Source organism: Callithrix jacchus, chromosome 21 (assembly GCF_049354715.1).
Source record: "Callithrix jacchus isolate 240 chromosome 21, calJac240_pri, whole genome shotgun sequence".
Lineage (NCBI taxonomy): Eukaryota > Metazoa > Chordata > Mammalia > Primates > Cebidae > Callithrix > Callithrix jacchus.
In genome coordinates, this window is record NC_133522.1 from 32,719,430 (window position 1) to 32,735,292 (window position 15,863).

At 37.6% G+C, this 15,863-nt stretch overlaps 1 protein-coding gene and 1 long non-coding RNA gene across 2 annotated transcripts in view; one reads left to right on the top strand and one right to left on the bottom strand.

Annotated features, from left to right (window-relative positions):
• Positions 1 to 14,472, top strand: part of LOC118149967 (uncharacterized) — a 102,785-nt gene extending 88,313 nt beyond the window's left edge. Inside the window, exon 3 of the long non-coding RNA XR_013530708.1 lies at positions 14,405 to 14,472. This is a non-coding gene — a long non-coding RNA (uncharacterized LOC118149967). The remainder of the gene's footprint in view (positions 1 to 14,404) is intronic.
• The window catches only part of CYYR1 (cysteine and tyrosine rich 1), a 111,114-nt gene that overhangs the window by 60,326 nt on the left and 34,925 nt on the right, over positions 1 to 15,863 (bottom strand).

Sequence of the window (15,863 nt, forward strand, 5' to 3'; positions counted from 1 at the left end):
CTTCCAGAAAGAACCTGTGGTGGTATGGATTGAAAACTTGACTCTGTCATCATCTTACAAATGAATTATATCTAAAGTGAAAAGTCACCAACAGTTTTACACTGATGTTGTATTGTTCCATGTGGTATTCTGTCAGAACTATGTGCCTTCTTGAACAAAGATTTCACCTGTAGTTTTAAGCGCATTTCAATCAATCACAGTATCAGACGCTTCCACTAGGAGGTTAATAAAAATTGGTGATATGGACAATATTCCCACCATAGACAAGATTTACCACATATTTTTTAGAAGCTTATAGGAGATACCTTGACCTAGTTTTGATCTACTCTATAAATGGGTTTTAGTGGACATGAAAGTTCCTAAAATTATTCACAAAGTTGTGGATCTGTTAAATGATCCAGTAGCTTTTATCAGAACTTCAAAGGCATCCATAATGGCACTTCCCCTCAAAATTTGTTTTAAAAACCTTAAAAAAGACTGACATAGAAATATGTAAAGATGGTGTTTCTAAAGGGTTATTTATATTTAGGGAGAATCCTCTCCCTAACTTATGGACAACTTATGGACAGTTTGATTGCTTGTAAAATTTAGTTCTGTTTTGATTAAAATGGACTTTTTGCTTTCACATCTTAAATTTCCAGAGAACATATTTTCTTTTACCAGTTTTAATGTTGCATAGTAGGATAAACTTTATTTCAACCACATTTATGAGCACCCACTCTACACTGGAGGATATGATGATGCCACAAAGATATAACACCAGGTTCCTGCCCTTGAAAATCCAGTCTATCAGGAGAGATGGAGACACAGCAAATGATCACATACAGTGAAAAAACCCAACAAGGGAAATGAATTCAGGGCACTTTTGTTCTCAGGATAATTGAATTCTACCAGAGGTTATTAAGACTGGAAAGGTGAATAAGTCGTTCCAGACACAGGAAGAAATCAGGAGTGTTCTGAGCACAACAAACAATGAATATGAAAATGTGAACATTCAGCTTGGTGGGAACACAGGCTTTGAGGAAGGCTTGGCTGAAGGGAAGTCTGGAATTTTTCAGGAGGCAAAGAATCTTGTGCATGTTAGGAGATGAGGAAATACTGAAAATGTTAACACAGAGGAAAGATATCATCCGCATTATTTTAGAAGTTTAACTGTGGTGAACAAGATGAGGACAGATTGAAAATATAATAAGCAGCTGCCAGAAAAGGCAATTTGTTGCATTAATAACATAATACAGTTTTTGCCTCTTTTCTAGAAGTTATCTTAGTTTTCTCTAACATTGTCCTTTTAATCTATCAACAATTACTATTTATGTTACCTCTACACTATAGTCTGAATCTATTCATTTTTCTTTATGCCTGTGCTATTTTCTGAGGAAAAGCCCCCTTTTTCTTTCTCTTGCTCCCCTGAGATAATTCCAGAGTTATGTCTCTGCTTCTTTTCTTACCCCTCACAATCTGTTTACCACATGGCAACAAGTGGTCTTTTAAATAAAATAAAAATCAGATCATTCCATTCCCTTATTTAAAAACTCCCTTATTTAAAAGCACAGCTTTCTGATATGCTTAGGGGTCACATCAAACCTCTGTCTTGTAGTCTGCCAGACTCTGTGTCATCTGACCTATGTCAACTTATTTCTTCCTATCTCATTTTCTACCACTCATTCATTCAGTTATGATGCTCCAGCCACACCAGTGTTCTTGTTATTGGACCACTCCAAATTCTTTTCTGGCCTGAATGCTCTTCTCTTTCATCTCTGGAACTTTCAGGCTCTAGATCAAATGTCACCTTGTCAGAGAAGCCTTCGTGACCACTCAATCTAATGTAGGCTGCCTAACACCTCATCACACCATCGTGCCTGCGATACATTTTCTTATTTATTTATGTGCTAAATATCTCTACCCTCTTTCCTCCAGTGCCTTCCTCATTCCCTTTCACCCATGCAAAATCCATAGCAAGCAGGAAATCTTAACTGAATAATTCTCTGTTGTCTCCCTGGCACCAAAACCAATGTCTAGCACTGTGTTGTCCAATGCAATAGCCACTAGGTACACGGGCTATTTAAATTTTAATTAAAATTAAAAAAATAAAAATTTCATCCTTCACTTTCACTAACAACATTTCAAGTGCCCAATAGCCACATGTGTTACCATATTAGACTGTTAAATATCATTCAGAAAAGTCTAGCATATAACAGACAATCGGTACATATTTAACAAATAGTTAAATGGGAAACGCAAAGTATTGTCACCTACCTCAACTAGACCTTATTCTAAGTGGCTACTTTGCAAAAAAACCTAACTGAAACTGTCTATCTTACTCATATAAGAAAAAGAAAGAGAGAGAGAAAGAAGAACATTCTATAAGATTCTGGCTTAGTTATCTTTAAGATAGGGATATCCAACAGACAGAATGTTTGTGTCCCCCACCCCCAAAAAAAAGTCATATAAGAAGCCCTAACTCCAGTGTGATGATATTTGAAGGTAGGCTTTGGCAGGTAATTAGGTTTAGATGAGATTGTGAGGGTAGGGACCTCATGATTTGTGTCCTTACAAGAGGAGGAAGAGAGATCAAAGACAGTGTTCTCCGTCTGCCATGTGTGTACACAATGAGTAGGCAGCCATCTGCAGGCCAGAGAGAGGGATCTCACCAGGAAGTGAATCTGCCAGCACCTTGACCTTGGACGTCCAACCTCCAGAACTGTGAAAAATAAACAACTGTTGCTTTAGCCCCACAGTCTATCGCATTTTGTTATGGCAGCACATAAAGTTTTTGTCAATATTCATTGCTTTGGCTGGAGGAGCTCCTCCATTGTCGGCTCCACTGAGTGGATTCGGGACCTTTCTCACTGTTAGGGCAATCAAGGAGAAAGAGAATGATATGGTTTGGCTGTGTCCCCACCCAAATCTCTAAATTGTAGGTTCCATAATTCCCACATGTTGTGGGAGGACCCAGGGGGAAATAATTGAATCATGGGTGTGGTTCCCCCCATACTGTTCTCATGGTAGTGAATAAATCTCACACGATCTGATGGTTATATAAGGGGTTTCCCTATTGCCTTGGTTCTCATTCCCTCTTGTCAGCCACCATGTAAGACGTGGCTTTCACCTTCCACCATGATTGTGAGGCTTCCCCAGCCATGTAGAACTATAAGTCCTTTAAACCTCTTTTTCTTTATAAATTATTCAGTCTTGGGTATGTCTTTACCAGCAGCATGAGAACAGACTAATACAGAGAGCTGAACATGCTTGGTCATCACCTAGAAGCCAACAGCTTAGTAATGCCCTGCCCTTCTCTCTCCCTCTTTGGTCACCAGAAAGGAGGAAAAGAGAAGAAGAAATCTCTTTAGTTCTTGAGTAAACAAAGGAGAAATGAGAAAAAAAAGCAACTGGTTCTCCCCTCTGGAATAATGATGAAGAGTAGGGAAGATTAGAGTGGATGGGCATGTGGCCCAATTCCACCACTGGAATTGGGACTATTTCCTCATAATAACAACATAAAAATTCAGAGTTCTGATAAATTTGTAGCTCAATGAATGAACTTCTGAGAGACAGTTTCCTCCCCACCAGAGATTACATAATTTCCATCAGAAAAATATGTTCTAAGGTCCAGGTTTACCATTAAAACAAATATCTGCATATGTGTAGGTATTTCATGTGTAGGTTAGGGGTTGCCTATACCTGCTATGTTTAAACATTTCATATGCTGAGAGTTGTTTTGCATTTTGGTATTAGAGCTTGAACAATGTATGTGTATGTATATGGATATTTGTATTTCTTATTCTTTTACTTCTCAAAATATATGTTTGCCCTGATATTAAATGCAATTCCATATCATTAAAAAGTGCTTACTCTCAACTTGAATCCACTATGCTATCCAAATTTGCTACTCTTGAATTTAATACAACAGTTTCAAACATTGTTGGATTAAATTGCTTACATTGAATGTTTTGGCCACTCCAATCAAAGTTGATGTTGTGGAAAACAGGAAAATATATTTGGCCTGTATGTCTGAAATCCTGATTCTCTTTCCTCAGCAACAAGCTGTACAGACATTTAAAAACAAATTACCTTGTGGTAGAGAAAAAAAGGCTTAGCCTTGTGTTAGGTAGTTTTGTTAAATTCAGATGCCTGGAAGCTGAACAAGCTTGGTCATCACCTAGAGGCCAACAGCTTAGTAATGCCCTGCCCTTCTCTCTCCCTCTCTGTAACAGATTTTTAAAAAAAAATTTGTTAATTGAACATTTTTGTATAAACATATAAAAGATCACATAGCAAACAACCATGTACCCATTATCAAGAATATACTGCCATGAGCATTTTGTCACTTTGCTTCACATATTTTGTTTTTTTAAAGAAAATAAGTGACTACAGGTAAAGATGATATTTATAATATTCCCCTCTAAAGTCTTATTTCCAGTGCCCTTGACTGAGAAGTGTCAATGTTATGCTCACTTTATAAGAGAAATGCTGAAAGGAATCCATCTGTTCTCACAGAGCATGTGTTGAAAGGTGAATCTGGAGCTAAGAGGCAATAAATTGGTGACTGGAGTGAGAGTTGTAGAACATTCCCTCCGTCATCCCGCGCTTTTCGATGCCCTACATGAAATCCTCAGTACCATCTTCCAATTCATTAAATCTCTCTACAGATCTAATTCCATGTAATCAAACATTTCAGTGCCACTCTTTCTTTTTATTTTCAATATTTCTAATTCCTTTCCTCCTCTTTTCTTCTTTTTTTATTTTATACTTTATTTCTGCCTATTTTTCTTCATTGCTCTTTCAATTTTTTTAACAAGTTTCTTCTTTTATGTCTTTAAGAATATTTAAAAAATATTAATTTAAATGAATTTTCAGTGGCTCTACTGTATTATTTTATTACAGTCATTTCATCCTCTTGGATACATGGGTGAGCTCATCTCTGCCCCATAAAAGCGCAAAGATCCAAGCAGTGAGCCTGGTTCCAGTCCCCAATCATGAGGGTCCCCCACCTTGAGAACAGGACTTTGGAATTTAATTCTTACTGCCCCTGCCCTTTTCCTTCCCCAGAGGCTTCAGCACTAACACCTTTAGATTTCTATTCCTATTTTTGGTCCATGGAGATATTCATCTTATTTTTGACCCCTGTAACTTTTTTTAACTAAAAAGAGGTTTAGTTCTTATGTGTGTACAGGATATTTAATAAGCAAATTTATAGCACTAACTGAGTTAAATGGAAGTTTATCTGTTTTCTGAAAGGATGCACTTGTTAAATAATGGTATGCTGGGCTATGTGACCCTGCCCCCTGAATCCCTATAATCATTGCTTACATACGAATCATTTTACTGTGCTGACTTTGTGTATGGTTTGCAATGAATGAAGAATTTTTTTTTTAAGCTTGCTGAAAGTTAGTTACAGGCAGTTCCTAATTTACTGATGTGGATGGAGCCAGAGGCCATTATCCTTAGTAATTTAGCGCAGGAACAATAAACCAAATACTGCATGTTCTCACTTATAAGTAGGAGCTAAATGATGAGAACACATAGACACAAAGACAGGAACAATGGACACTGGGGCCTTTTGGAGAGTGGAGGGGGTGAGGAGGGAGAGATCAGGAAAAATAATGGGTACTAGGCTTATTACGTAGATGAGGAAATAATCTATACGACAAGCCCCCATGATACAAGTTTACCTGTGTAATAAACCTAAACATGTACCCCTGCACTTAAAAGTTAAAAAAGGCTGGGCACAGTGGCTCACGCCCATAATACCAGCACTTTGGGAGGCCAAGGTTGGTGAATCACCTGAGGTTAGGAGTTTGAAATCAGCCTGGCCAACATGGTGAAACCCCGTCTCTACTAAAAATACAAAAACTAGCTGGGCATGGTGGCGGATGCCTACAATCCCAGCTACTAGGGAGGCTGAGGCTTGAGAATCGCTTGAACTTAGGAGCTGGAGTTTGCAGTGAGCCAAGATGGTGTCACTGTACTCCAGCCTGGGCGACAGAGCAAAACACCATCTCAAACAAAAAACAAGTTTAAAACAATTAACTGTTTTACAAAAGTTCCATTTTAAACCTTTTACTAGCAAAGTAGAAGCTACTTCCATGTTAGGATTATGACAACCATTTGAATTATTTTATAAATATGATAACTCCAATAATATTTAAAACAACTGTTTCAAATGAAAAAGAAATGAATGAACTCTAATGCTGAATAAGGATTCCAGGAACACATATTTCTTCCACCTTTGTATCCTGCTATAAGATTCAGAAAATCCAAGTTCCAATCTCAAGTCAACGATTTATTAGCTAAGTGATTTTGTAAACACCGTGTAAGCCTCTTTACCTCTTTAACTTTTGGTTAAAAATGTTTTTTTTTTTTTTAAATCTTAAAGTTGTATGATAATTCTGCTGTACTTCAGGGTTTTAGATGACAAATGAAATAAGGACTGTAAAGGCATTTAAAAATTCAAGAACCCCAGTTGGGCGCGGTGGCTCAAGCCTGTAATCCCTGCACTTTGGGAGGCCGAGGTGGGTGGATCACGAGGTCAAGAGATCGAGACCATTCTGGTCAACATGGTGAAACTCCGTCTCTACTAAAAATACAAAAAATTAGCTGGGCATGGTGGCGCGTGCCTGTAATCCCAGCTATTCAGGAGGCTGAGGCAGGAGAATTGCCTGAACCCAGGAGGCGGAGGTTGCCGTGAGCCGAGATCGCGCCATTGCACAGTCTGGGTAACAAGAGTGAAACTCCTCTCAAAATAAAATTTCAAGAACCCCTTAGGAGCATATCATGTGTCCTCCAAACAGTGTGGCCTTGTTAATTCTCAATACCTGCCTCAGAGAAGGCAAAAGCTACATTAATCACTTACAATGAATCAAGTTGGCCCTAAAGGTGAAAAGGCTGTGGCCTTTTTGTCTTACCAATTTGCAAGTGTGCTAACAACATGAGTGATCAGAAGTCAGGGGATGCTAGGCTATCCCACGTAAGTCTGTTCTGCATGAGAAACACATATATAAAAGCATTTGGACATTTGGAACAAATTAGAGCTACAGCAAAGGCCAGAAGCACTGCCAGTTTCCCTCTTGTTTTCTCCCCAGGCCAAAATATTACCAAAATAAGTAGTCTCATCAATAAACTAGGGTTTGGAATTCGGAATTAACCAGGCATAATTTCTCAAGTATTATGGTCTCTTTTTAAAGGCATGAAGTTGTGTTAAATTGGGTGTATCAATTTTATTGATACATTTTAATTATGTAAAATATAACCCAACTTACATAACCAAATAAGGTCAAATCACTTTTAATTTTACTGATCGAATGCTGTACAAACCTCAAAGGTTAGAAAGCCAACCAAAAAAAAGAAAAAAAAAACCCCTGCCAAATAGGTAGCTTTTTATATTCTTTCTGAATTTAGAAATCGTTCATTATATGGACAATTACCAATTATTGAATAGATGTGTTTTCATCATCAAGTAAAAGCGGTTTATGTTGGCATGAATATACTCCATTTCATTGCTGCTTTTGCACATTTCTTTATTTTGCCTGAATATGGCCAGATGAATCATATATAAAGAAAGCTCAGCTCCTCCAGAACACTGCTATTGTATAAGGAGTACCACTGCCAAATTCAAAGCTAAATTCAGGTTTGAGGTATCAGAATCTTTTATAGGTTCCAGGAGAATCTTTTTTTTCAAATAATATAATAGATCTGAGGGTGTGTGCACCTGTTGGTTTTCTAGAAATATAATATTCTGCAAAATCAGAGATAATGAAGGCTAAGGAATCATTACCTTTAAAAAAAAGACAAAAGAATGAACTGTTTCATAAAAATATCATATAGAAATAAAGTATAGCGATTCTATAAATAAAAGTTAAAAGAAAAAATGCAGCAACACTAATGAGTAAAAAACCATAGACATTCTGGCAGAAATCTTGGTCCACCGTCAATCAAAAGAAGCAAATATCACTACAGAAAAACAATTTTCGCAGAAGAGAAATAAAAATATTCATCATATTCCAAAAATATTATCATTTTTGTTAATAGCTGAATGTCTGCTTTTAGTTCAAACGGTTTACATTTTAAAGCTTTGATTTCTTTTAGAAGTTCCTATTAAATACTATTTTACAGAAATTTGTTAATGCAACTGATATGATTTGGATGTGTGTCCCCTCCAAATCTCATGTTGAAATGTGATCCCTGGTGTTGGAGGTGGGCCTAGTGGGAGGTGTTTATGTCGAGGAGCACATCCCCCAGGAATGGCTTGGTGCCGTTCTCATGATAAGGAGTGAGTTCTTGCTCTGGTAGTTCCTGTGAGACCTGGTTGTTTAAAGGAGACTGGAGCCTTTGTGCTCTCTCTCTTTTGCCCCTTCTTTCACTATATGATGTGCCTGCTTCTCATTTGCCTTTTGCCATGAGTGGAAGCTTCTTGAGGCCCTCACCAGAACAAGATGCCAGTGCTATGCTTCCTGTATAGCCTGTAGAACCATGAGCCAAAATAAATTTCTTTCCCCTATAAATTACCCAGCCTCAAGTCTTTACAGCAACACAAGAATGGACAAACACAGCAACTTTGTAAAGCACTTGAAATGGGGGAGAAAAATAAAGTCTGAGACTCAGTTCAATCTATTGGATGGTATCATTATTTATATATTTAAAGAGGAGCAATTTCCTGATCAGAAATCTATTTGACCTTCTGTTATGGGAGCTTGGTTACTGATTGTATGTGGCCATAAGAGAAGAAAAAATGTAAGAGATGGAGGATCATTCAAATAAATTTCTTATAAGCTTTTTCAACAAAGATTTCTCTGGACCGGGTGGGCTAACACTACAAAATTTTGTTGTTTTAGTATGTTTCACACAAACAGAGTCCATTATTAGAAGCAAACAAAGGGTCACAGGTGAGATTAAAATAATTACTGAGTTCTTCCTTCTGAAGGCACTTACACTAACACTTTACATATAGTGCTTCTTTGTCACAACCATCCAGTACATGTGTATTATCACTGTTTCCTAACATATAAAGTGAGAGTCAGAGGAGATTAGTAACTTGCCTAAGGTCACTTAGTAAGCAGCATTTAGAGGTGGGAATTTGAATACACGTATGTCTAGCTCAAAGTCCATTCTATGTTTATCACATTAGTTAATCTTACATATGTTTATTATGCTGCATCTTTTTTAGAATAATATACAGAGTTTTAATAAATAATTGCATTTCTGATAAACTGGCTATAAGTCACCTTTTATAAACAGAGTCACATAGTATATATTGGAAGCACTCACTCATTCAACGAATGCCATGCAAGACATTTGTAAAGTAATTCATGAAGAAAACAGGTAACCACAATTTTATATAAATTTCAACTACAAATGATAACTCTTAGCTTTGCCTAAAATGGATTAAATCTGTACAAAGTGTGATTTTGCTGGATCCAGTAGCAGTCATTAGCATGGTTTGGGAATAAGTGCCGTCTTGCAGATTTGAAGGCTAGCTGAACCAGTAGCATAGTGCATATAAATGAGGATCCTGAAAGCATAGGGGAGCACAGTTTGCAGCAGCCAAGAATGACATCATCAGTCTCTATTTCATTTAATTAAAAATTATCAGCTGTACATAGTGCTATTTTTGACACAGGTCACTGTGGTTCAATGCTATTGGATTTTACCTTATTAAGCACTTAGCTGTTTGCTGGAATGATTGAGGGGCAGAGGTGTGTATTCAGAGAGGTTGCAGAGTTAGCCCTTAGACCTTTGGTAACAATGAATAGTTTATGTTCAAAAGTACCTTTCCTGAAAACTTTATGTTATGGCTACCCGTCCCATCTTTTCTAGTGACAATGATGAAATGTGTTGAAACACTGATAGATATCAACAGAAGTGCTGATATATGTTGACATACATAAGTGTTGGTAAGCAACTCTACAACTACAGCAAATAAGAAAACCATTCTTCTATCAGAGACTAGGGCAAACCTAAGCTGTATGATTTGGGATATTACAGTGAAGCTTAGTTTTATCAGCCAGTTTTGTTTGTATGTTCTGAAAGTCATCACAGTTGAGAAACTTCTTATGGAATTCAATCTGCTCAAGCAGCCTGAATGATTGTTTTGCCCATAATAACGTTATTTTTTAATAAAGAAATTTTACTGGCATCTAGAAGTTAAAGATCCTGTTATTTTGCCCATATTACAGACAGCACATTTAAAAACTGTTCATGAAAAAGCATCAACTAGTGTATTAGGGTTCTCCGGAAAAAAACAGAACCAATAGGAAGCATAAAGTTACATGTATATGTGCGTGTGTGTGTATATATATGTATGCCTGTATGTGTATATCTCTCTATATACACATATACATATGTGTGTATATATATATATATACATAAAAACATGCATGGGTATGTATGTACACATACACACAAACATATATGTTGAGCATCCTTAATCTTAAAATCTGTAATCCAAAATGTTCTGAAATTCAAAAATGTTGAGCACTGACATGACACCACAAGTGGATAATTCCACACCTGAACTCATGTGACAGGTTGCATTCAAAACATAGGTGTACAACACAGCTGACTCAGCACGTTGAAGGGGAAAAAGACCCTCTGAGCCTCCTTCAGCTGTGACATAGCTTTTCCTTGCATGCCCAGATTCTTCCACACAAGCATGTCCACAAAGGGTGCACACCTGATATGTCAATGGCAGGTTCTCCATGATGCCCCACATGAAACCAAGACCTATGCCTGTCACTCATTGTTTATTTACTTATTTATTTTTTCTAATTTTCTGTTCTGTGATGCAAAGATATTGTCAAAAATGTCAAAAAAAAACCTCCTGCAGACTTATCATTTGATTGAGTTTATGATTTAAAAAAAAGAGAAACAAAAACAAACAAAACCCCACAGATACCCCTATGGATAACAGTGATATGAAAAAGAAAAAAAACATTTATACTTATCTACAGCACAGAAATTCAAGCTGTTGGAGAAACTGGACAGTGGTATAAGTGTGAAATGTCTTACAGAAGAGCACAGTGTTGGAATGACCAGCATATACAATTTGAAGAAACATAAGGAAAACTTGTGAAGTTCTGTGAAAAGTTAATTAAAAAATAGAAAATATTGCATAAGGCTTAAAATGAAAATCTCAATCATGTATTGAAAGAGTGAATTCATTAGCATCACAGTAAACACGTGCCAATAAATTGTATGGTGATCATGAAATGAACAGGTCTATCATGATCTGAAAATTGAGGGAATTCAATATTCAACCAGCTGGCAGCATAAATTTAAGAAAAGATATAGCATTACATTTTAAAAGATCAGTGGTGATAAAACAGCTGCTGATTATGAAGCAGCAGAGAACTTCATTGACAAGTTTGCCAAGGTCATCACCGATAAAAATCTGACACTAGGACAAGTCTGTAACAATGATGCAACATCACCGTTTCAGTGTTAGTGGCCCAGAAAGACACTGACTACAGCCAATCAGACAGCTCCTACAGTAATTGAGGATGCCAAAGAGAATAACTGTGCCGAGCTGTGCTAATGCAGCAGGCATGCATAAGTGTAAATTTGCTGTGATACGCAAAAGCTTGCATCCTCCTTGTTTCAAGGAGCAACTTTTTATACCAGTCCATTATGATGCTAACAAAAACACCTGGATCACCAGGGATGTCTCTTCTGATTGGTTTCACAAACATTTTGTATCAGTGGCTTGTGCTCACCACAGGGAAGTTGGATTGAATGACTACTGCAAGATTGTGTTATTCCTTGACAGCTGTTCTGCTCATCCTGCAGCTGAAATTCCCATAAAAATAATGTCTATCTCATGTACTTTCCCCTAAATATGACTGCAATGGTTTTGGCTCTGTGTCCCCCTCCAAATCACCTGTCAAACTATAATCCCCACATGTTGAAGGAGGAGCCTGGTGGGAGAGAATTGAATCACTGCGCTTCCTTCTTGCTGTTATCATGATAGAGTTCTCATGAGATCTGGTTGTTCAAAAGTGTGCAGCATTTCTCCCTTCACTCTCTCTCTCCCCTGCTCCAACATGAAAAGTAATGCTTCTCCTCCACCTTCCACCATAGTTATAAGTTTCCAGAGTCCTCCCCAGCTGTGCTTCCTGTACAGCCAGTGGAAGTCTGAGTCAATTAAACCTCTTTTCTTTTTTTCTATCAGGCTGAAGAGTGGAGTGAATTCTGAGCTAACTCCATGGGATAATGTTTGTACCTTACTCATGCAGTGAAAAATCAGTGAGTCTGTATGCTTTCTTTGCCACTTAAGCTCTAAGTTGCCAGAGAAGCATGAGAAAGAGGTCTATTTGTCTGTTCTCACACTGATATACAGAACAACGTGTGACTAGGTAGTTTATAAAGAAAAGAGGTTTAATTGACTCACAGTTCTTCAGGCCATACAAGAAACATAGCTGGGAGGCCTCAAGAAACATATAACCATGGTGAAAGTTGAAGGTGAAGTAAGCATGTCTTCACATGGCAGCAGGAGAGAGAGTGATGGTGGAGCTGCTACACACTTTTAACTAACCAGATCTCATGAGAACTCTATTACAAGAACAGCAAGGGCAAAGTCCACCCCCATGATTCAATCACCTCCTACCTTCCTGACACATGGGGATTACAATTTAACATGAGATTTGGGTGGGGACACAGAGCCAAACCATATCAAGGGGGTAGACATAACCTACTGTTGAAAGCTGCACAGGCATTAAGCCCTTCTTTTCCATGAGACGTGTTATTATGCTTTTAATAAATGAGTATGTCTGTAGTCTGTGTGATTTAAAAAATAGTATATCAAAAGGAAGTGATGTCAAATTATAACATTTCAAAATCAGGTAAGGCAGGAACTTAAGACTTTTTTTTGGAAGGTCTACGAAAGTCACCTAAGTACATTTTAAACACTATTTCCTCCATTCTTCAGAGGTTTTCATTTCAGGAAAGCATAACCAGAGTCATCCTAATGTGATTATAAAGAGCCTGAAGCTTTGCTTTTAAAATTCAATACTTAGGTAGAAAGAAAATGATAACTTTTTCCCTTTGATTTTTATGCACTATTTTTATAACACTAGCAGCCCTGAGACACCACATTGGAAATGTCTATGCATCTTGATGTTACCTGGGCACCACTGCATCACAGTCCTTTAACTGGGTCGGTTTTCATCTGTTCCTTGATCTGCATGCTCCTCCACTAAACGACATCATTTCTATATGCTTTAGAGTTATTCTCAGTTTTCTGGATGCTACATTTACTTGTTCATTGATTCAATAAATATTACCTACTGTGTGCCAGGCCCAGATAGAGATCCTGCACTCATGGAAATCCTGGTCAAAAAGGCCAAGAATATGCAATTATAAATACTGATATGTTCTGTGATGGAAAGGCATTAAGTGGAGGGCCATAAGGTAAGGAATCTTACCTGTGCGTGGATTCAGAGTTTTCCTAGGTTATGATGTTGGAGGAGTTGTGATTGATGAGCCTAGGTTGATTAACTGAGGAGCATAGGAAAAGGTATCGGGAAAAGTTTAGCAGATAGAAAGAATGGCATAAGCAGCGACTCAGAGACTGTGTGGTGCTGAAATCAGATATGGATTCAACTTAAACCAACTGTACTCCAATGTACTCACGCATAAGGTGAAAGTTTGTTCAGACAGTACGGGATCCAAGTCTGCTTTTCCTGTCCTGTTCTTTTGTGTAGCCATCCTCTTTTGGTTCATGACTCAGAACACATAAAGAGCAGATGAAGGGAGGTAGACGGTAGAGATTCTGGATTTTATTGCAATATTAACAACTTCAAGCTCTCAGTGCTTGGGCCAATCAAGGTTTATCTATTGCTCAAGTTTTACGTCCACCTTGGGTAGGCAGAAAGGGAGCTTTCATTCTTTATTGGTACTCAGTGATTCTGGCTGGCAGAGGCTTTACTGTTACGGAAAAGAGCACATGTCAAGTTATTAACCAGCTCTGAGAACTTCTCTCTAGAAGTGCTGCACCTTTCACTAGTCAAAGCAAGTCAAGGGCAATGCTTAACCCCAAACTACAGCAGGGTGGAGCAAGCCAAACATGAGCCTGGTAAGTAGAAAGCTAGAAATATTTGGTGAGTGCTAGTCGGAATATTCAGGTTCCCCTAAAATTCGCATGTTGACCCCTAGTCACCCATCTGATGGTATCAGGAAGTGGGGTCTGTTGGGAGATGATTAGAATGGGATTATCACCCCTGTAAAACAGGCCTCACAAAACTACCTTATCCCTGTTCCACCAAGTGAGGAGAAGCCACCATCTATAAGAAAGAGGAACCTCCCCAGATAGCAAATCTGCCCATGTCTTGATCTTGGACTTTCCAGTTTGGGGAACTGCAAGAAGTAAATTTCTGTTATTTATAAGCAACCAGTCTATGTTGTTTTGTTATAGCAGCCCGAATGGACTAAGACCGTGAGCAACCGTAGTGATCACCATAGAGATGAACCTTTATCAGCTATGTCAGTCTATGGAAAGAGCACATTACTGGTGCTTTCACTGCAACTAACTTGTTTCTAAGCTTCCCTTAATTCCAACAATTTGTCATTGCACAGTTGAATGCGTGTGGATGGTGACACTGCAGTGGAGTCAGCGTGCAGAAGAGGAAGGTGGAAGGTGTTTACTAAGAGGTGGTGTAGTGGATAAAATTCTGCTTCCAGTCTTCGAGTTTTTCATCTCCTTTCTGGAAGAAGGAAAAGGGTAATAGGTCCTTAATATTATTTTCTAATTGTCTGTTGAATTTTTAATTGAATCTATCTTTATTTAGTTTTCAAGAGCTCCTGATTCTTTAGTGTACTGGTCTTATTTTATGAACACAATATAGTCTTTTATTTCTCTCAATATGTTAATTACAGTGTTTCTTTCATGTGCTTATTTTTCCACCACTTTGTTTTTACCACTCTTTTTTTCTTTATTTGATTCTATTTTGTTTTGCTCTGTCTCTATCTTCCATACTAGAGACTTTCATTAAATATCAGGCCTTCTTTAGCTGTCATATATATTTAAAAGTGAGGCTCAGAAAAACCCCATTTGGAAGCATGAGTGTGGTTTATTAATTTGTGAATTTCACTGTACGTATGCTAGTGTGGTATCATATTTTTAGTTGGGGAAATATTCAAATACCTGTGTCTCTAGTTCAGAAGTTCTTAAACTTTTTCGTGTCATGGCAGCCTGATAACGTCTAGAATTCTGTTTTAAAATTATGTCTTTAAATGCATGAAACCAGTTAGATGATAATCTGGTTATCAAACTATTAAACCATTAAATTTGTGATATAGTGATATGTGCTTTTATTAATGCACCGTCTAATACACTTTAAATTTGTATCTAATAACTATGGTAATTTTGAAACAGTGATGAGTGAAAATGCAATTTGGAGAACATGATAAGAAAACAATTGTGATTTTTATTGGTCACAAAGTCACAGGTACTGATTACACTACGATGGTTTACTGCCTATATTCAGAGATGACAGAAATGCTAACTTTCAGAGGTTACTTTAAAATAAAAATAAATTATTGTCCTCATTAAAGTTCACAGATCCACTGGTTAAAAATTCCTGCTGTAAGGATTTACCTCTGGATGAATGGATTTCTCTAGAAAGCAATTCACCCATCTCCAACCTTAAGTATGTAACTGACTAGGAGCCTTTCACGAGCCAAGTAGGGGACACATCTCTCTTCAGTGGGAAGATTTTCCCACAATCCCTCTGATTTCAGCACAGTAACTCACACTCTGACCTCAAATATATTTATTTGCTGTCTTCCAAATTCAAAGACTTTCTGATAAAACCTCTCCAAAAATAGACCCTTGGTTTCCTCTTGATGCATTAGGGAGAGTCAAACTCCTATTT